A 21340-nucleotide genomic window follows, 5' to 3' on the forward strand; every position below is an offset into this window, starting at 1 on the left:
GCTGTCAAACTATATCAGACCTCAGACTGCCTAAAACACATGTCCTTCTCCAGCTGACATTATAATAAAATCTGCCACTTTGCTGCTTAATTTTAAATGTATTTCAATATCCTTCAGTGACAAACTTTTATTAAAATTCTACTTTGTTGGGTTTGATCTCAGAGTCTCTCATTTAAGGGAGTAAATGAGAAATTGTTTTGTTATTGCTTTGGCAGATGAGATTTTAGTTATGCAGTAACGCCTAAGGGGATCATGAGTCATAGCAGTCACAGGTGGATGGTCAATATCGAGGCAAAAATAGAGAGAATCAGGTGCATTTTGTGACTAGTTAGTGCACTGTATCTTTTTTTATTTCCCGTTGAAAATAGGACCTCTTTAGTAACAATATTTCTTCCAAGACAGCATCTTTTTTATGGTATAGCCTACTTGTCATAACACGCACTTCCAATGTAAAAAATCCCTGCAAATTGAGCATAACGCTTTAATAAAGGAACACAAAGGTAACTTGGCATATTATCGAATTACAGCATTGAAACATGTCACTTTTAAAGAGGACCTATTATGCAATACCAAAACCTATTATGTTTGAACATAAATGTGTGTCTGCAGTGTGTGTACACAACCACCCTATAATGGTAAAAATCCACTCACTTCTCTTAATTTTTTTTAAGGTAGCGTCTATTTAGCAATAATTGCTATTTACACTAAGTGAAAATAACATTTTCTTAGTGATAGATGATATTTACACTAAGTGCAAATAGCTGTAGATGCTATTTACTAAGTAAATATATTTACTAAGTGAAAATAGTGATATATTCTATTTACACCATGTAAAAGTAGTTCTTTGCAATAATAGTGTAAATAATAATTAGATGCTATTTATGCTTTTATTATTATTAAACATTTTGTTAGGCAATTTATTTCCATTTTTAGAACATTTTCTTAATTTTTATTGAAAGTTAATGCCTTTCCGATGTGATATGTGATGGGGGAAAAAAAGAAGAGCGAGCTCTACAAAGGGTGGATTCGAACCCGGGTCGATCGTGTCAAAACCGAAAACATTGAAATATGCCTGTTATTTTTTTAATTTTGTTTTTCCCAAACAGGCATTGTTAGGCGGAGCTAGTTGCGGATGGCACTTGCCAACAAGGCACGCTATTGTCACATGTCTGTATTGTCTTGTTTAGCACATGTGGTGTTTTGATTTATTTCTGTGCCATGTGCGTTCCTGTCCTCAGTTTTGACCCCACCCCTCTTGTTATCTGATTATTGATTCATTTTCCCCACCTGTTGTTCCCCAATTACCTGCCTTGTTCGTCCCCTATTTAATCTCCTTGGGTTTTCAGCCTTTGCTGGTTCGTTGTCGTCTTCACGTCATTTCTTTGTTGGATGTTGTCTGCCTCCTGTTATGTCCCCGTGTTTCCTCTCCTGATGTTTAAGTTTATTTTCAGTTTGGTTTCCCCCCTCGCGGGCGTTTTGTTTTTGGGTTCTGTTCAGTTAATAAATCTTTTTCTTCTGCAAATTGAGGCCTCACTCCTTTTCATTTATATCTGAACGTGACAGCTATTTGCACATTGTGTAAATAGACACTCCGTTTTTTGAATCCCTATAAATCATAAGCAGTGTCTCAGAACAAGCAGTTTGTCACAAATGCCTAGGCCCTGCCCACGACTGCTGACGGACTCTGCCCTAATGGCATAGACCTGCCCTGAGTTAGTAGTGGGAAGTTCGGATCATTTTACTGACTCGGATCTTTGAATCTCGTTCAGAAAAATGAACAAATCTTTTTTCAAGTCATTTCGTTCATTTCACCAGAATCTAATTAAAATGTTACATGCTACATTTTTCAACACATTTAGTACTTTTGGAATAAAAAATAAACCATAAGCTAATGCAGCCATGGCCAAACTTTGAGAAAAGAAAAGCTCAATTATTTGCTTAAGCTGGGTCTTCAGGCTATGTATGCAGTCTGTTAGTTTAACTCGCCTCCCGATCCAAGTCGCTCTTTCCTGTCACTTCACATTTAATCATGTCTGTTCCATGGAAAGTTTAGTTCACCCTTTGTGTCTTCGGGTATGAGCCGTTAGTTCCGTGACCGTCATCATGTCTGATCTGGGCCATGACAGCCTCATATGCAATACATGCGTCCGGAAACAGAATTGATTAGTTCATCTCTCGAGTCTTCGGGTTTGAGTCATTCGTTCATCAAGTCCCCGCCCCATAGGCAAGGCTATGCAGTCACCGGAAACAGAAAAGATTAGTTCATCTCTCCAGTCTTCTCGTTCGAGTCGTTCATTCTTTTTTCACGTGACCGCTTCCCTGTTCAGTGTCTCGCAACATATACAACATTACAGTCGTATTATTGACTGCATGTTGTAATATATTTATTAATTTAAAATCATCAGAAGATATGTGCAATAAACATTTGTTATGCAGATCCGTTCTGAACAACCTAATGTGCCCAGGCTTCATATGAAAATCAATTATAGTAGCTAAAAAACTGAACTAAACAAACATAAAAACTACTCACTTGTTTGTAAGGAAGGTTGTGAATTAACCATAGACTGTAAATTAATTAACTCATTTCTGTATCCAACCATAGACTGTAAAAAAATTGTATCCAACACGGCTGTCACGTCACGTGACAAAAGAACGAGACTCGAGAGATGAACTGTTTCTGCATTCAGCCTATGGGGACTTGAACGAATGACTCGAAAGAGAAGACTTGAGAGATGAACGAATCGTTCATGAACGACACATCACTACCCTGAGTGAGCTGTAGGCTACACAGCCATGTTTATCTCCTCGCCAGAGCATTTCACAGCAGCATTCAAGTAAGAAATGTGTTCTTATTAAAGCTACTAAAGTTCATTCAGTCAAGAGCAGTGAGTGATTTTCTGTTTTTCTTTTGTTGTTTGATTCTAGGGATGCACCGAATGTTCGGCAACCGAAATTATTCTATATATACAGTATATAAGCAAATAAGTGAAAAGACTGAACAAATTTTACCGAACAATTAGATTTTTGATGACGCGATCAAATATAGCAACCAGCGCGTGTGAGAGAGGCGTGCACGCTTCTAAATGCAGCATATGTCGGAAGTGTGGAAGCATTAAGCCTTGTTTATACTTTCGTCTGGCTCCGCAGCGCGAGCCTCTGATGACTGCGCGCGTGCCTCGTCTGCTTTGCACTCTGCGATGATGTCATTTTTGCCGCGTGCACCCTCACACTCGAGCGGACGCATCGGGTATAAACAAGGCTTAAAGAAGGCTTTAAAGTTTCCAAGAAAGACGCCGAAATGGTCGTTTGCAGACACTGTTCTGCTGAATTGTCTAAGCACCCTCAAATGCAAGCAAGAGCACCCTCAGTTGATACTGTAATAATATATTGGCAAATACTCTAGTGCATATTTGTGTCTGTAAAACGTCAAATGTGTCCATTTACAATGTGTTTCTGCAGCGGTGACATAGTTGTTGATCTCTTGTACGCATTGGCCAATATGTTTTAAGTTAGTCAGACTCCACTCATTGCTCAAACCGCCAGAGTTTTTATTCAGTGCTGAGTTATACAGGCTTGCAAAACCTCTCATTAACAAACAAACAAAATTTGATTATGATACCTAATAGGCCAAAGATAAGATAAGATGGCCAAATAAAAATATTTTTATTTAACTTTTTTTTGTTGTTGTAATATTGTGCTTTGTTTGTATAATGTCTGCTGGAATGCTAAACATTTTCATTGTTAAATAAATATTTTTAAATTGTAGTTTTGTAAAAAGTTTAAAAAGCAAGACAAAATAGTAAAAAAGCTAATTTATGCAATGGTGAAATCAAATGGAAAAAAATAGAAAAAACGCGTTCGGTATTCGGCTTCGGCCTTCGGCCAAGTGTTTTATTATTATTGAGCTTCGGCCAAGAATTTTCATTTCGGTGCATCCCTATTTGATTCATATTAACAACATGCATATAGCAGTAGGCACTAGCTATATTACACTGACTGCTTTCACTTTAATACACAGATTTAATATACGCATGCAATTTCTTTACTTGATGTTTACGTTCACAGACATAACCAACTGTGTTTATGTGAACTTTGTTTGAAATAACCTTGTGTGTATTTGACAGTTTAAGCGCAGACATGAAACAGAACTTAATTCAATACTCATGGGACGTGCAGTCTGACAGCCAGCTTTCTGTGCGCATGCTTCGGGTGTGTGCGCTTAGAAAACCATATATCAGAAGTTTAGACTGATATGGTTTTAAAATGCATAAAGATAATAAACTTTCATGATGATGAAGAAATGCAATGTCATGTAAGCGTGACCGTGATAAAGATGATTATAATCAAAAATAAAAATAGATGTTTAAAAATAGACATGAGCTGTAAAGGCTCTGCCCCCTTTTGGAAAGTGGTGTGGGGAGCAGCAGTTAATTTGCATTTAAAGATACATGCACACATGTATGCACACAAACAGCATGGTTTTCCTTCCACTCAAAAATGGCCATTTACAACATGGTATAATAAATGATCTGTGGGGTATTTTGAGTCGAAACTTCACAGACACATTCTGGGGACATCAGAGATCTTGTAAAAAGGGGCATAATAGGTCCCCTTTAAAATTTACTTTCCCCTGCACGGCTTAGTTGAATATTTACAAAGCTGAAAACATTAGGCTGAAGTACAGCTTGCAGCAAGCTTGCAACTTGTTTTAGATGCTCCAGACAGTTAATATGTTTGTCATCAATATTTAACTTTTTTTAATGGTTTCCACTCAGACAAAACAACGTGAACGTTTCTGCGGCTGTACAAAGTGCTTGAAGATCTATGAGGTTGCATTGTTTAGTTTATGATTTATTGTCTGTTGCTGGCAGTTCTAGGGCTTTTGACACTTGAAATAGTTAAAGGTGCTGTGCTGTGCTGTACTAAAGCAAAAAACCCAATACTATAACCCAATAATAATTTACCCAATAGTATTTTGTGTTGGGGATAACAGTTCAGGACCCAAGACCAGATGTGAGAAATGAAGACCAAAAGTCAGTAGTGCGATTAATAAAATAAAAAAAAATTTACTGAACGATAGTTTGCAGTTTCATCAGCAGAAGTTACCTTCAAGTCTCTCAAGGAGTTCGGCCGCGCTCTCTCCTTGCATACATACATTTTCTCAACACAGTTATACTCTTTTAAAAGTCTAGCTACGTCATTACTTCAGGTTGAATGATTGGCTAAGAGAAAATAGTTAATCATAGTCAATTTCCACACATGGTCAGTTAATCAGATGCACGTCTCCATAGATTAACAATTTGACGCTTTCACCCCGGAATTAGGCACGTAGTGACCTTCCAGGTCAGGAGAAGGCGCCAGCTTGTCCGGAACAACATACCGCCAATCTCCCTAGGATGCCCATTGTACAGTAGAGGTCAACATTAGAGAACAACATACAATTTCCTAACTTTCAAGCACACTGCTTAGTCCTATTTGAAGTTACCCTAATAGGAGCAGAAGGGCAGTTTTTTTTTTTTTTTACATATTTCTTAAGTTAAATATATTCTGAACTACAATATATATAAAACTTAAACGAGACAATTAAAAAAGAACTTTGGTCAAAATTAGAGAACACTTTCAGATACCTCCAAGTTATTGGTGTTAATCTGGCACCTGGTGCTAATTTCCTTAATTATTTGGTAAACCCTATTTAACTGGCAGCAAACTTTCCAATTTTCACTGACTTTGCAAAATGGCAAGCCGCTCTAAGATGACTGAAACCCTACGACACCAGGTTGTCCAGATGAACGCCAAAAGGATGACCCTTTCAGCTATTGCAAGAGAAGTTAGTCGTTCCAAATCGGTCATTTCTAGAATATTGAAGGTTTACAAAGACAACAATTCATTAAAGTCTCCCAAAAAGACTGGTCGTCCACATAAGACCAATTCACGAGAGGATAGAACAATGCGGAGACTTTCGTTTCCGTGACTGTCCAAAACACATCAATATGAGGTACGCAATTGGCTGCTGGGTGCTAAGCACATAGCCTTAACATTGTAACACTGCACACATTTCACACTGCTCAAGATTGGCACCTCAATGTGGGGTAAACACCACAAAAGTGGTGCTCCGGAGCAGGATTTCATAACCCCGGGAAAAACGCAGTGTTAGCTCCGCTTCTAAATTAAAATAGAGAAACGTTCCTCTACCCAGGGTTAAAATCAGGGTATACAATAATGGTAACCCAGGTTAAGCACAGTGTGAAAAGCCAGTTTCACAGATGGGGCTTAATAGTCCCTGACTAAAATACATGTTTGAGCTGTTTTAACTGAAAGCAATATAAGATATAAGATTATATCTTAAAATATGTCAGTGCCATTGTTTTGTCTCAAAATGCACACCGTTTTTTTTCTAATGCACGTTTATAAAATCTACTTGAATGCACTAATTTAAAGCTGCAGTCCGTAACTTTTTGCGCTCTAGTGGTTAATAAACAGAACTGCATGCATCTTGCGGAAGAACATTGCAGCTGGAGCTACTTCTCTCTGTTTGTCTGTGACGAGTCACGCAGGGACTGTGCTCCTCCGCAGCGGTTCCTACCAGACCGGTCTGAAATAGTCCCAAAATAAACACTTATTATAAGTGCACCATAATGATTCAGGGTAAGACAAAATCCCGGTTTGGAAAATGGATTCATGTTGTACATTCTCATTATATCATTTTAGTAAATCTTGAACACAAAATAAAGTTACGGACAGCAGGTTTAACTAAGGCCTAATTTAGGCTTAATCTAAGCCCTGTCTGTGAAACAAAGCCTTTTGAATATGAAACTTTGCTTAACCCAGGGTGAAAAGTGGCCTTAACGCTGAGATAAGTAGTATGAAAAACATTTGAAAAGGAGATTAAATGGAGAACTAATGAAAACTTTTATGTTATGTGCTATTTACTTTACTATTGGCTTTGTTTCTTTAATGGAATCTATCTGAATAAATCATGTAAAATCTCCTAAATTATTTAGGCCCTGTCCACACGAACACGGGTATTTTCAAAACAGCAGCTTTTTCTACGCGGTTTGGCTGTTCGTCCACACGCAAATGCAGTATCCGGTTACTGAAACCGGACTTTTTTGAAAACTCCGGCCTAGGTAAAGATTTTTAGAAACTCTGGTTACAGCGTTGTCATGTAGATGGTGAAACCGGAGATTTAAGTCGAAGTGTGTGCCGTTCTCTCCTTTGTTTGATGTCAGATTGTGCGCCGTTATCGCTTTTGTTTACATGAGTGGAGTCTTTGCAACTTTGCTAACAGCGCTTATCACATGTATACAGATACATGCACAGTTATCTCATTTTATTGCAGAACAGAGGCGCCAGAATGCAATAATACAACATAGTAAGGCAAGTGTGTGAAGCTTCAGTCCACTTGGGCCCTCCTCCTGTGTACAGTTACCTGTCACTGAGTCCAAAGTAAACTTGCAGAAGGGATTTACTGAGCCCATGGCATCCCTCAGTGCATCGGTGCCGTGGATGGGACCCATGTGGAAATCAGGCAGCCAATCATAACGCGGTTTTGCGTTTTCATGGGCAGATTTTTTTTTTAAACCGTGCTTGTGCGGACGCGATTGTTTTTTTAAACGGAGGACGAAAAACTCCGGTTATAAAAATACCCGTGTACGTGTGGACTACGCCTTAGTCTATGAAACAATTAATTTAATATTTTTAGTGAAATGTGCTTATTTCTTTTAAGTTGACTTAAAAAGTGGGTATAAATTAGAGTGAATGGAAATGGCCTGTTTATATTTGACTTGTGTTATACAATTAATAGACTGTATGCTGCTAGCACAGCACAAGCAGAAACAAACGTACTGTACTGGCATTAGAAAAGTTGTTGCTCATTGAACAAAGCAACATGATTTATAATATTATACATGCAGCTATCCACAACCTAACCATAAGATCTACTCTTCTGCACAATGGTAATGGTCAAAATTTCAACATAACAGAAAGTCTTTCAAATATCAAGCATAACAGAACATTAAACATTAACAGATAGGGATGTGACGGTGAGGAAATTTCCCCACCGGTTAATTGATGTGTGACAACACCGGTAATACCGGTATCACCGAAGGCTTTTAAATCACTAATTCTATCTAACCGAAAGTAACATGCACACGACCGCTCTGAACTGAAAACGCGCCAGTGCGCACACACCATGAATGACAGCTCGTCTGTAAATGCGCGCTCTGTGAGGCCATGGGTGCGTCTCAATCAGTTCCCTAGTTCAGTAGTCAGGGCACTGATCAAGCATTGATCAGTCTATGATTGAGATGCACGGCATGAATGAAAAGCCGTAAAGCCTTGTTTATACTCGGTGCGCGCGGCAAAAATAAATGCGCGCAGTCAGAGTAGCGCGGAGGCTCGCACTGCGGAGCCAGGCGAAAGTAAACAATGTGCGCTCTGTGCGGCCGTGCACATTTTACTTTCGGTTTTGAATTAGCGCCAATTCGGCTGCGGGTTGCTTGAATTGTGGGTTTATTAGCCTATTATTTTTAATGAAAAACACAACAACAAAACAAATGACAAACTCCCTTAAATAGGCGCTTTTACGTTTCGCTTTGAAACCAAATCTTCCGCGATCATCTCCGTCAGCTCCTCACTCTTAAATCTGATGAATGACTCCTGCCGCTGCCGAGACTCACGGTCGGATCCTGCTTTATTAAGCAGATACGTTCAGTTTTTATTTGTATTGTCTGTTCTCTAACTGAACTAAATTATTTTATTACTATAAAAAAATGAAAAAGACGGTGGGCGGTGCCACGGTAGGCAAGTGATGTAACCGGTGTTGAGTCTGGACACCGGTAACACCGGCAACACCGACTATCGTAGCAAGCCTATTAACAGATGTTCCCTTTCAGTCGGTCACTACGACATACGTCGGTAATACGACGAATTGGGATCACTTCAGAGAGCCCCTATCAGCTTCGAGAACTTAAGAACAGGCCAATGAACAATTGGCGTGCGAGATTTGCATCTCGCGCTCCGCCCCGCGCCGCGGGTATAAACAGGAAACGAGAGCATCGCACTGACGTCATTCACTTCGGAGCCGAACGGCATTGAAGTTTACAGACTGCTTTCCTGATTCATTCAGCGATTAAAACAGAGAACCTGAGAAGAGGAAGAGGAACGTTGTGCTGGTGTGACGGCACTCTCCAGTGGGACCGCGAACTCAGCTGCAGAGAAACAACTGCTGTTATCACAGCAAAACCTGTTGGTTTCGGTGGGCGTTTCCATTATTGAGTGCAAACACAGGCTGCACTATCCCCTGTGTGTTGCCGCGGTTTCCCTGGGTGCTTCAGCACTCTCTAAAAGAGCGTTTCCTCACAAAAAGAGCAACACGGGTGTGACTGCGTCTTTCTCAAGATGTCATTCCACCCGTGCGTTTCTGGATGCGGTCGTTCCCTCTCGCCCGCTGACGGCCACACTCACTGCATCACGTGCCTGGGCTCACAGCACGCTGAGGCAGCGTTTGTGAATAGCTCGTGTTCTCACTGCGGGAACATGACTATTGTGGTGCTTAGACTCGCCTACCTCCGGGAAGGCGGAGTCCCCCTCCCCATACCTCGATCTAGAGCTATCCCTAACCAGGATAGACCTACTTCGACGGATGGCCGGGGTGATCTGAGGATTACGTTCAGGACAAACCCGCCTAGTGTCCCTACGCAGGTCCCTGAACCCTCTCAAGCACCGCTGCCGGTGGCGCCACCGGAAGAGATCGCTGGTCCCGCCCACAGGCGCCCAGTCATCTCTTTCGGAGCGCCCGCTGACGAGCAGATGTCGATTGCAGCATCGGAGGGGGAGTTCCAGTCCTCGGAGGATGAAGACTCAGCTGTACTGCCTCCCTCTGGGAGAGTGGCAACGGTTGAGTCGGACCCCGAGTTGACGGCTATGCTTTCCCGGGCCGCCGAAAAGGTCGGGCTTGTGTGGAACCCTCCACCACGTCCCGAACCTTCTAGGTTGGATGATTGGTTCCTGGGGGGGGGGTCGCGCTGGTTCTCAGCGTCCCGCCCCAGTGCCATTCTTCCCGGAGGTGCATGAGGAGCTTTCCAGGTCGTGGACGACACCCTTTAGTGCCAGAAACAGACCTGGAGGCTCCTCCCTCCTCACTACCCTTGACGGTGGACAGGCCAAGGGTTACGAGAGGATCCCGCCAGTCGAACGCGCCGTCGCGATGCAGCTGCGACCGGCGACCGCCTCCGAGTGGCGTGGTGATCCTCGTCTCCCGTCCAAAGCCTGTAGGTTTTCGTCCAGTCTGACTGCGAAGGCCTACAGGTCCTGCGGACAGGCCGCGTCTGCCTTGCATGCCATGGCGTTGCTTCAGGTGCACCAAGCCCAGGCACTCATGGACATGCACGAGGGTAGGTCTGACCCAGAGCTCCTCCGGGAGCTCCGGGCGGCGACGGACCTCGCCCTCCGGGCGACGAAAGTTACCGCCCGTTCCGTGGGTCAGGCGATGTCCACCTTAGTGGTCCAGGAACGGCATCTCTGGCTCAACCTGGCCGACATGAGGGAGACTGACAAGAACCGGTTCCTGGACTCCCCCATATCGTCGGCCGGGTTGTTCGGCGACGCGGTCGAGAATTTTGCCCAGCAATTCTCGGCCGCCCAGAAGCAGACGGAGGCCATTAAACATATCCTGCACCAGCGGCCCGCTGCTGCCTCCACCCAGCCGCCGGCCGCAGCACCTCCGCCTGCCCGTCACCGAGGACGTCCTCCTGCGGCCGCCCTCGCTCCCGCCCCAGCCCAGCAGCAGCCTTCCACCGGCCGTGGGCGTGGAGCCAGTCGCGGGAAGAACGTCCAGCCCGCTCAGGCCGCTGCCAAGCCAGGTGGCAAGCGCCGTTGGAAGAGACCCTGAGACGGGCCGCCCAGAGATGGAGGAAACTGCTCTTCGGGAGATGGCTGCAGCACCACTCCTTCCCCCGGTGGAGGGCCGGGGGAACACTATTTGTATGTCTGTTCCGCCACTGGCCCCAGTGCCAGTGGCACCCAAATTTTCAATAAAAGAGCAGTTTCCAACATCTCTGGGTGCCAAGAGAGCGCGTCTGGCGGTATGCGATGCTACCATGCCTCGTACCCCTCAGACACCTCTCTCCTCGCCAACAGGGGGCGTCGGTTGTGCGGACGCACACAATGTGCCTCCCCACGCTCGCCCGTCCCCTCACCGGATGCAGGTCGTGTGTCAGACCCAGACCCCTGCACGGACCACTCCCATGTCGTCCTGGGGCCCCTGCGTTCCGCTGCGCTGCCCCGCTCCGGGTACGTCCGTGGTGCTGATGATCCCGCTTGCTCGGTCTCTGGGGGCCTGGCTAGCGCTCCCCAGCCTGTCTCGCTGGATCATCCGCACCATCAAACTCGGCTATGCGATTCAGTTCGCCGGCGTCCCCCGAAGTCTATACCGAAGGAGGGCGCCCCGGTGCTTCAGGCGGAGATCGCTGTCCTATTGGCGAAGGACGCGATAGAGCCGGTCCCTCCAGCCGATATGAAGTCCGGGTTCTACAGCCCGTACTTCATTGTACCCAAGAAAGGTGGCGGGTTACGACCGATCCTGGACCTGCGTTACCTGAACCGCTCCCTCCACAGGATGCCGTTCCGAATGCTAACGCAGAAACGCATCTTCAGGTACATCCGTCCCCAGGATTGGTTTGCAGCGATCGACCTGAAGGACGCGTACTTTCATGTCTCGATTCTCCCTCGACACAGACCGTTTCTACGCTTTGCTTTCGACGGACGGGCATACCAGTACAAAGTCCTGCCCTTCGGGCTGTCCCTGTCGCCCAGTGTCTTCACGAAAGTCGCGGAGGCGGCCATTGCTCCCATGAGAGAGCGTGGTGTTCGCATCCTCAACTATCTCGACGACTGGCTGATTCTTGCCCAGTCGCGGGAGCAGTTGTGCGAACACAGGGACATGGTGCTTCGGCACCTCAGCCGGTTGGGTCTTCGGGTCAACTGGGAGAAGAGCAAACTCTGTCCCGTAGAGAGGATCTCTTTTCTCGGGATGGAGATCGACTCGGTCGCCATGACAGCGCGCCTCACAGAGGAGCGCGTCCAGTCGGTGCTGAGCTGCTTGAGTACGCTCAAACGCAGTACAGCGGTTCCACTGAAACATTTTCAGAGGCTCCTGGGGCATATGGCAGCAGCAGCAGCAGTAACGCCGCTAGGGCTGCTCCATATGAGACCGCTTCAGCACTGGCTACACGACCGAGTCCCGAGATGGGCGTGGCACAGCGGGTCCCTCCGTGTCCAAGTGACGCCGAGATGCCGCCAAACCCTCACTCCGTGGTCGGACCCTTCATTTCTACGGGCAGGAGTGCCTCTAGAACAAGTGTCCAGGCATCATGTTGTCTCCACGGATGCCTCACCCACGGGTTGGGGTGCCACGTACAACGGGCTTGCAGTATCGGGTCTGTGGACGGGGCCCCAACTGCAATGGCATATCAATTGCCTAGAGTTGCTGGCAGTTCGTCTTGCTCTCAGCCGCCTCAAAGGGTCGCTCAAAGACAAGCACGTTCTGGTCCGGACGGACAGCACGACGGCCGTTGCGTACATCAACAAACGAGGTGGTCTACGCGACAGCACCTCCTTGGCCCATTCCTCTGAGGCAGGACCTCCTAACTCAGAGACAGGGCACCCTATGGCACCCGCGTCCAGACCTCTGGAAACTCCATGTCTGGTCCCTGGACGGGACGCGGAGGTTCTAGGTGACCTACCGCAAGCGGTAGTCGACACCATCGCTTCCGCCAGAGCCCCCTCTACGAGACGGCTATATGCGTTGAAGTGGAACCTGTTCGTCGATTGGTGTTCTTCTCGCCAAGAAGACCCCCGGAAGTGTTCGGTCGGATCTGTGCTATCTTTCCTTCAAGATGGGTTGGAGCGAAGGCTGTCTCCCTCCACCCTCAAGGTATATGTTGCCGCTATCGCCGCAAGCCATGACCTCGTTAACGGTGAGTTCTTAGGCAAGCACGATCTGATCGTCAGGTTCCTAAGGGGAGCGAGGAGACTAAATCCTCCTCGCCCCTCCTCTATACCCTCTTGGGACTTGACTCTGGTGCTGACCGCACTGCAGAGGGCGCCCTTCGAGCCTTTACAGTCAGTAGAGCTTAAGATCTTGTCTCTAAAGACAATCCTCCTGATTGCATTGGCCTCAGTTAAGAGGGTAGGGGACCTGCAGGCATTTTCGGTCGACGAATCGTGCCTGGAATTCGGGCCGGGTGACTCTCAGGTGCCCCTGAGACCCCGGCCTGGAAACGTGCCCAAGGTTCCCACTACTCCCTTCCGGGACCAAGTGGTGAGCCTGCAAGCGCTGCCTTCGGAGGAGGCAGACCCAGCCCTGGCTTTTCTCTGTCCAGTTCGCGCTCTGCGCGTCTATGTTGACAGAACGCAAAGCTTTAGGACCTCAGAGCAGCTCTTCGTCTGTTACGGAGGACAGCAGAAGGGAAAGGCTGTCTCCAAGCAGAGGATGGCCCACTGGATAGTGGATGCCATCGTCTTGGCGTATGAATCCCAAGACGTGCCCTGCCCGCTCGGGGTTAGAGCTCACTCCACCAGGGGTGTAGCTTCTTCCTGGGCGCTGACTCGTGGCGCCTCGCTGACAGATATTTGTAGAGCTGCGGGCTGGGCGACACCTAACACGTTCGCTAGGTTTTATAGCCTACGTGTAGAGCCGGTGGCTTCTTGTGTGCTCGCTTCCCATAGTCAGCTTCACTGAAGTGCCCGTTCTAGTGTCGGCTTGCTGCGCCATTCCCTTCCCCTGGAACGGATACGTGCGCTTATTTTCTCCAGTCGAGTTCCCCAGGATTGGCGAACCCTGTTGAGTCCTCCGCACCCCTCGGCAGTCGGATGTTGCGGAGCGTCCGACGCCAGGTCTGGCACTCGTATGCATTGGTGGAACTTGTGTCAGACTGGGTTCCGTATGTCGTGACCCCTACGGCGGTCCCATACGTGTATTCTCCACGGTACAGCTCCCTACGGCGAGCTCGTGTCTTTCCCTTGGCAGAGTTCCTCTGCCGTCTCAGTACGGTGTCGTCCCCCGCCTGCATTAGGCCGGGGCCACCCCTGGGACTTTCGTATGTTGAGCTGCCCACGGCCAGCCCATACGTTTCTTCCACATGGTAACTCCCTCTGGGCATGATGTGGCTCCCGCAGCGTCCTTCGGGCACGCTTTCCCAGCGTTATCCAATCAGTCTGCTGAATGGGAACAGCAGTGTGACTCTCCTGGCGTGAATCTCCCCGCCCGCTTCAGAACGGGATCTGAGGGGCTCTCGCTGGGCGCTGGTAGTGGTAGTAACTGTGGCGCTTTCCATAGGGATCCCAATTCATCGGTATTACCGACGTACGTCGTAGTGACCGACTGAAAGGGAACGTCTCGGTTACGTATGGTAACCCTCGTTCCCTGAAGGAGGGAACGGAGACGTACGTCCCGTCGCCACAGTTCCTTCCATCACTGCATGGCCGAGTCACTGGTTCGGCTCCTCAGTGAAAAACGTCAGTGCGATGCTCTCGCTTCCTGTTTATACCCGCGGGGCGGAGCGCGAGATGCAAATCTCGCACGCCAATTGTTCATTGGCCTGTTCTTAAGTTCTCGAAGCTGATAGGGGCTCTCTGAAGTGATCCCAATTCGTCGGTATTACCGACATACGTCTCTGTTCGGGAACGAGGGTTACCAAACGTAACCGAGACGTTTCCCTTCACTCAAAAACACATAAAATAACACTTCGTTTCAATATTAACTCTCCCTTTCTAGCCAAATGCAGAGCATGCACAATGGTGTCTCTAAATAAAACTGCACAATTGAGCTAATTCTCTTGAAATAAATAGGTAGCCCTTTTTTCCTTTTCAGCTTAAGCGGTTCCTCAATTCAAGCCTCAAAATTGTTTACATTTCCTTTAATAAATCAGGAATATTTGTTTTATTAGTGAAATGTTCTTAATATTTTCTACAACACTGAACTTTTATTTATTAACTTTTACTTTTATTCTTTTATTAAGAAAATGTACACAATTTATTTTGTGAAAATTACAAGACCCATGATTCATTTTTTTACAGTGTAGTAATCTCACGTGCCAAATCTGCAATCAAAAGTTAAAGATTTGAATTTGAACTCAAACTTTTCTCATCAAATTCTTTTGAAACCCAATTATCCCACCTGTGCTATTCATATTAGTTTTTTAAACATTTAAATCTACCTTTTTTTCTATAGGAGAAACATCTGGCAAGAGTTACTTGAAATGAATCTTCAAGAATGAAAATGAATATTTTTTACTTTTAAGAAATTAGTACTTTTATTCAGTTCAGAAGTGACAGTAAAAACAACGTTACAAAAGATTATTATGTCAAACTAATAGTAAAGAAATTGATCATGGTTTGCACAAAAATATTAAGCTGTTTTCAATGTAGTTTAGCATATTTTGGAATGATTTTCAGAAGGATCATGTGACACTAAAGACTGGATTAATGGTTGCTGAAAATTCAGCTTTGCCATTACGAAAATAAATTAAATTTTAAACATATTAAGATTGAAAACAGTTATTTTAAAATGTAATAATATTTCACAATTTTACTACTATTTTACAGTATTTTTGATCAAATAATTGCAGCCTTGATAAGTATTCTTTTTAAAAAACTTAAAAAAAAATCATACCAATCGGAATGGTAGTGTTCAAAGATCATAACTCACTACTGTATGACAGAGCTGTATATCTGTTGGGATGACAAATGAACACCTACACAACTAGTTGCTTGAAAAAATAAACACACCTACGCAAAACACGCTATATGTGAGCACAAGAACTCCGATCCATCTAATTGTACTACATTGATTCTTAAATATTTTAGATTCATTGTCCTCCTGGTTTTCATCCAGAATCGCTCAATCACATGCAAATGTGTCCTGCGTCCCTTCCGAGCTCATCTGCGTAATCTCATAAACGCATTCTGAGCACACGACACTGCTAACCAGACCCAATTACCCTTTGTGATCATCTAATTGGCCCCTTTTTGTTATGCTAATTCCAAGTAACAATCACAGATTGTCTGTTTATGTATGCGTTTTCTGTTTGCTTCAGTCTGCCAGCTGGTCAGTGCACACCGAGCGTCACATGCTCAAACATTCGGCATTTACGACTTGATTTCTCATTCTGCTCGCGAATGCTTTATCGGTCCCATTGGAAATGACAGTAAATAAACAGAATGCCTGGCAGCTCAGTGTGCGCGCGCTGGGTTTCATGTGAATTGTTAGGGCCGTCAGGCTCAGATCTGAAATTACGTGGACCAATTAGCTTTAAGTGTTCATGGCCTTTAAAGTCAACATGAAATCAAAATGGATTTTTTTAATGCAGTATTTATTATAAATGATAAGAAATAGCAAACCGCAGCGATCCAATTATGCAATCAATTCCCATTGGCCTACATTTGTTCTTGTACGAGAAGCAGTTTCACCGGGATATAGGGATGAAAAGACTCACAGTTGAACTCAACATGAATTCTTAATGGAAGTCCCTTGTTGTAGTGTGTTGCTCCACCTTCTGAAATGTCACATGGAAGTAAAATGTCTTGCAAATGTTGCAAAGAGTCTTCTAGATGAGTTGAATCCAACATTTCGCTTCTCTCTCAGCAGCATGAAACTTTCTTTAATTATGTCCTTCTGCTCTTGCTTGGGGCTATCAATGCATTTTTCCACATTATTGGCATTATTGGCTTTCCTAAGGTGACATTGTAGCATATCATATGATAAGCTGCCTGCTTGCTGTCTTTCTCCATCCATCCCTCCATCTCTCTCTCCCTCTCCCAACAGTATTCCGTTGCTCCACTCATTTGTTGACACACTCCATCAGACAGTGTCACAGTCAGCACTTTAGAGCAGCGATGGTGCATTAAGAATCTCGCTGCCAGGCGCTCTCTTATTTGTTAGTATTCACAGCAGGGACAAAGCTGTTTTTTATCTTCTCCTGTAGTCCCTTAAAGGAATAGTTCACCCAAAAAGGAAAATAATTTACTCACCCTCATGTCGTTCCATACCCGTATCACTTTATTTCTTCTGTGGAATATAAAAGGAAGCATTTTAAAGAATGTTCTAGTTTTTTTTTTCTTCATGAAATTACAATTAATAACGCTTTCAAGCTTCAAGAAGGAAACAAAAGCATAAAAGAGAATAGAATAGAATAGAATAGAATAGAATAGAATAGAATTAACATTCAAAAGTTTGGGTTCAGTAACTTTTTTAAAAAAGAAATTCATACTTTTATATAGCAAGCACACATAAATTGATCAAAAGTTACATTTATTACATTTTTCTCAAATCAGTGATGTTCTTTTTAACTTTCTATTCATCAGAGAATCCTGATAGAAATGTTTCACGGTTTCCACAAAAATATTAAGCAACACATCTGTTTTCAACATTGGTAATAATAAAAAATGTTTTATTGAGCCCCAAATCAGTATATTAGAATGATTTCTGAAGGATCATGTGACACTGAAGACTTGAATGGCTGCTGCATTGTTATAATTGTAATAATTCTTCACAATATTACTATTTTTACTCTATTTTTGATCAAATAAATGCAGCCTTGGTGAGCATAAGAGAAAAAAAAAATGTCGCCATCAAACTTTTGAATATTGACTATTATGATACTTGTATGATAAGTTGATGTTGGCCCTGTCCCAAATGGCACTCATCATGTGCACTTGTGGTCTTGTGGACTGGCAATGGCCGCCGTGTGCACGTGTCCGTTAAGTCCATAAGACTATATGGTGTCCCATTTGTCATTTTAGGTTTAAGGGTGCTTTCACTCCTGAGCGTTTGTTTTGGAACCTGGTGTGTTTTCTCCCTTTGGTTGGGTTCATTTAGGCATATGTGAACACGGCAATCACGCTTGGATCCGCACCAAAACAATCTCTGTGAAAAGGCCCTAAGAAGCGGGGCCGGTTCTAGGTATGGGCACCACCCAAACGTCTGCCTTGCCCACCCAAGCAGATTTTAGGAACTGATTGTTCTGTTTTTACGATTTGTACATTGATTAAAACAATCTTAGGTGGGCTATGTGTTGAAAGTTTTGATGAAGGGCTGTAGAATGCCCCAAACAATCACAAAAATAGCACCAGAAATGTGCAGTATTTTCTCCTTTATTAACTGAAAGTAATAAAGTAAATGGTAATGAAAAGTAATGGCGTGACGCGTTAAAGGCTACTCGCGCACTTCAGTCTGTAGCAGAAAAGCATAGGCTGCAGTCACACGAACGAAAACGGGCAGACATACTGTATACGTGCTATTAAAGCAATTATGAGGAGTTGTAGCCTATTCGTGAATATGTACAGTATCTTGTAAATATTAATATACTAAATAGTTTGATTTGTGATTCATGTGAAGTTGAAATTAGCTAAAAAACCCAAATTGAAAAGCTTCCCATACCCAGTGGTCTAAATACAAAATGTTGGTGTCATTTTACAGGAAACCCTTTGAAGATGCATAAAACACTGCTAAAAGGGATAAACATTTAAGTATATGTTATCTGAGCTGTAATAAATAATGTAATATGATTTTTTTGGGTTATAAATTCATTTTTGAAAGTGTATAACTCAGGCCCTGTGTGCTCTAGCACCCTGCAGATAGTTTTGGCTGTTTCCACAATTCCAGAAAATACCGGAAAAAATATTTTTGTCTGGATCATGTATGCAAGATTTCTTTTTTCCAGTATTTTCTGGAATCTAGTGGAAACAGCCAAAACGGTCTGCATTGCTTGGTCACACAGATTTGGAACAACATGAGGTTGAGAAAACAAATTTTCATTTTTTTGTGACTGCATCCCTTCAAGGAATTTGTATTCTTTCACCTTTTCACTTTCTCATATATTTCTTACATTTTCTGTTCATTCCAAACGTGTCTGTATTTTATTTGTCTTTGCTCTGCATTCCTCTATCCCAAAAAACAACTTGTCATTTGCTTAAACAACCCAGGCAAATCCCAGCCCCGGAAAGAAAGGAAACCAGATGTTTACGGACCAGATTAACTCCTAAATAAATCAAAACTTTGGGCTTTGAAACATTTCTGGAGATTAACAAAGCACCATTGGTGTTTATTTTCAACGGAGGGGGTGACTCACGAATAAGCAATTTTATTTTGTTACACTTAAATTCTGGACCACTGTATTTTGCAGCTCAATAAACATTCAGCAGAACTAGGTCAGAGATACGCAACAGAGCACGCCTGCGGACACAAACTTCCTAACCGTTTCTGAAGTGCATAGTGAAGGAGTCTGAGCTGCATGGAAAGTAGATACTGTGAGGCCACCCTGAGAACAGGACGTTTTTTGAGTTCAGCCCAATTTTAAGTTGCATTGGGATGTGTGTGTTTAATGCCAACTTAGTGTATCTTTGTGTGTGTGTGTGTGTGTGTGGTAGGAGATAATGGTGTAATTTCACACTCAGCTGAATTTGTGGTGTCCCGCAGTGCCAGTTGCACTAGACTTGATCTGTGGAGTGATAGTGAGCATAGCAGACCATCAGAGACCAATGAGGCAAACACCACTGGGACTTTCATCTCTGCACAATGTTCGTCTGTATTGTATGTCTCTGAGAAGAGATCTGCCCATGTGTTTTAGCAGTGGGGACTAACTTAATGCTGCTAACTTAGCTATGTTATTTTTTAAAAACAGCTGAACTACTGAAACATAATTTTTTTTCTAACCAGTTGCGGGTGTATGTTTTGGCAGCCTGTTTCCGCCACAGAATAAAATATTTTAAAAGATAATTGCGACTTTTCGCAAATGTAAGTTCACATCTCGCGATTCAGGCTGTTTTTCTCAGAATTGCTAGATATAAACTCGCAATTGTGTTATAAAGTCAGAATTGTGAGTTTATCTCACAATTCTGACTTTTCTCAAACTCAAACTTTATACCATGCAATTCTGACTTTATACCATGCAATTCTGACTTTATACCATGCAATTCTGACTTTATAACTCGCAATTCTGACTTTATAACATGCAATTGCAACTTTATATCACAAAATTATGACTTTATAACTCGCAATCATGACTTTATATCTCGCAATTATGACTTTATTTCTCAGAATATTGAGATATAAACTCGCAATTGCAAGTCATTAAGTCCAATTCTGAGGGGGAAAAGACTGACTTATATCTCACTATTCTGACTTTATATCTTGAGTTATAGTCAGAATTGTTGGAAATAAAGTCGCAATTGAGTGATATAAAGTCAGAAATGTGTGATATACAGTAAAGTCGCAATTGCATGTTATAAAGTCAGAATTGTGAAATATTAGCAATTCTGAGGAAAAAATTCAGAATTGTTTATATTTCGCAATTCTGACTTTATATTACTCAATTCTGACTTTATATCACTAAATTTTGACTTTATAATTCGCAATTGCAAATTTATATCATGCAATTTTGAGATAAAAAAGTCAGAATTGCAAGATTTAAACCCGCAATTGCAAGAAAAAAAGTCTGAATTGTGCGATTAAAAAGTCACAGTTACCTTTTTTATTTTTTATTCTGTGGCGGAAACATAGTATGTAGCATTGGAAAGTCTGATTAATTTAAGTTCATTCAAATGATTCATGAAAGTGAACTGCTTCTAAAATGATTCACCAATTCATCTCATTTTACAAATATTTGATTGCGTTTTATTTTACAGTATGTGCACTTATGTGTACTTAGTTAGTGTACTTACCTAAGAAAGTACTTCAGGGGAACTACATGGATTAAGGTTAGGTTTAGGGGTAGGTTCAGGGTTAGTACCTAGTTATTACCCAGTTATTATAATTACTACAGTAAGTACATATGTACATGGGGAACAGGACTGTAAAATAAAGTGCTACCAAATATTTTGTTAAATTCTCCTGTTCATCACTATTTTTTAGATTAATTAGGGTATTTCAAGTTATTAGTTGCATTTTTACTGTGTATTATTCAATGAATCTGAACCCTATTTGAATCTGAGTCATATTGGTGAACTGAATCAAATGATTCAATTCACTGGGATGAATCAAAATCTCCTTACGTTTGCAAGTTAAGTCTTAAAGATCCTTATTGTTTGTTTTGTGGCAGATAAATACTGATCTCATTCTTATTTCATCAGAAATGATTTATTTGTTGGAAGATATTTCCTCCTTAAATAGCTTCAATATATGTATTTAGCTGTTTTTGGTTAGTAACTTGTAGTGCTTTAAAATTATGTGTAGCTTGGTAAGCGTCGGTTTCCAGGTAGCTTCTTCAGCACTGTGTTTGTTGTGTGCAGCTTGAGTATTGATGGAGCTCTTTATCATATGGAGTGGAAATGTTAGCATTTT

At 43.2% G+C, this 21340-nt stretch overlaps 1 protein-coding gene across 1 annotated transcript in view; it reads left to right on the top strand.

Annotated features, from left to right (window-relative positions):
- The window catches only part of whrna (whirlin a), a 166656-nt gene that overhangs the window by 58441 nt on the left and 86875 nt on the right, over positions 1-21340 (top strand). The gene's annotated exons all lie outside the window — the stretch shown is intronic.

Source organism: Gobio gobio, assembly GCF_949357685.1.
Source record: "Gobio gobio genome assembly, chromosome: 14".
NCBI lineage: Eukaryota > Metazoa > Chordata > Actinopteri > Cypriniformes > Gobionidae > Gobio > Gobio gobio.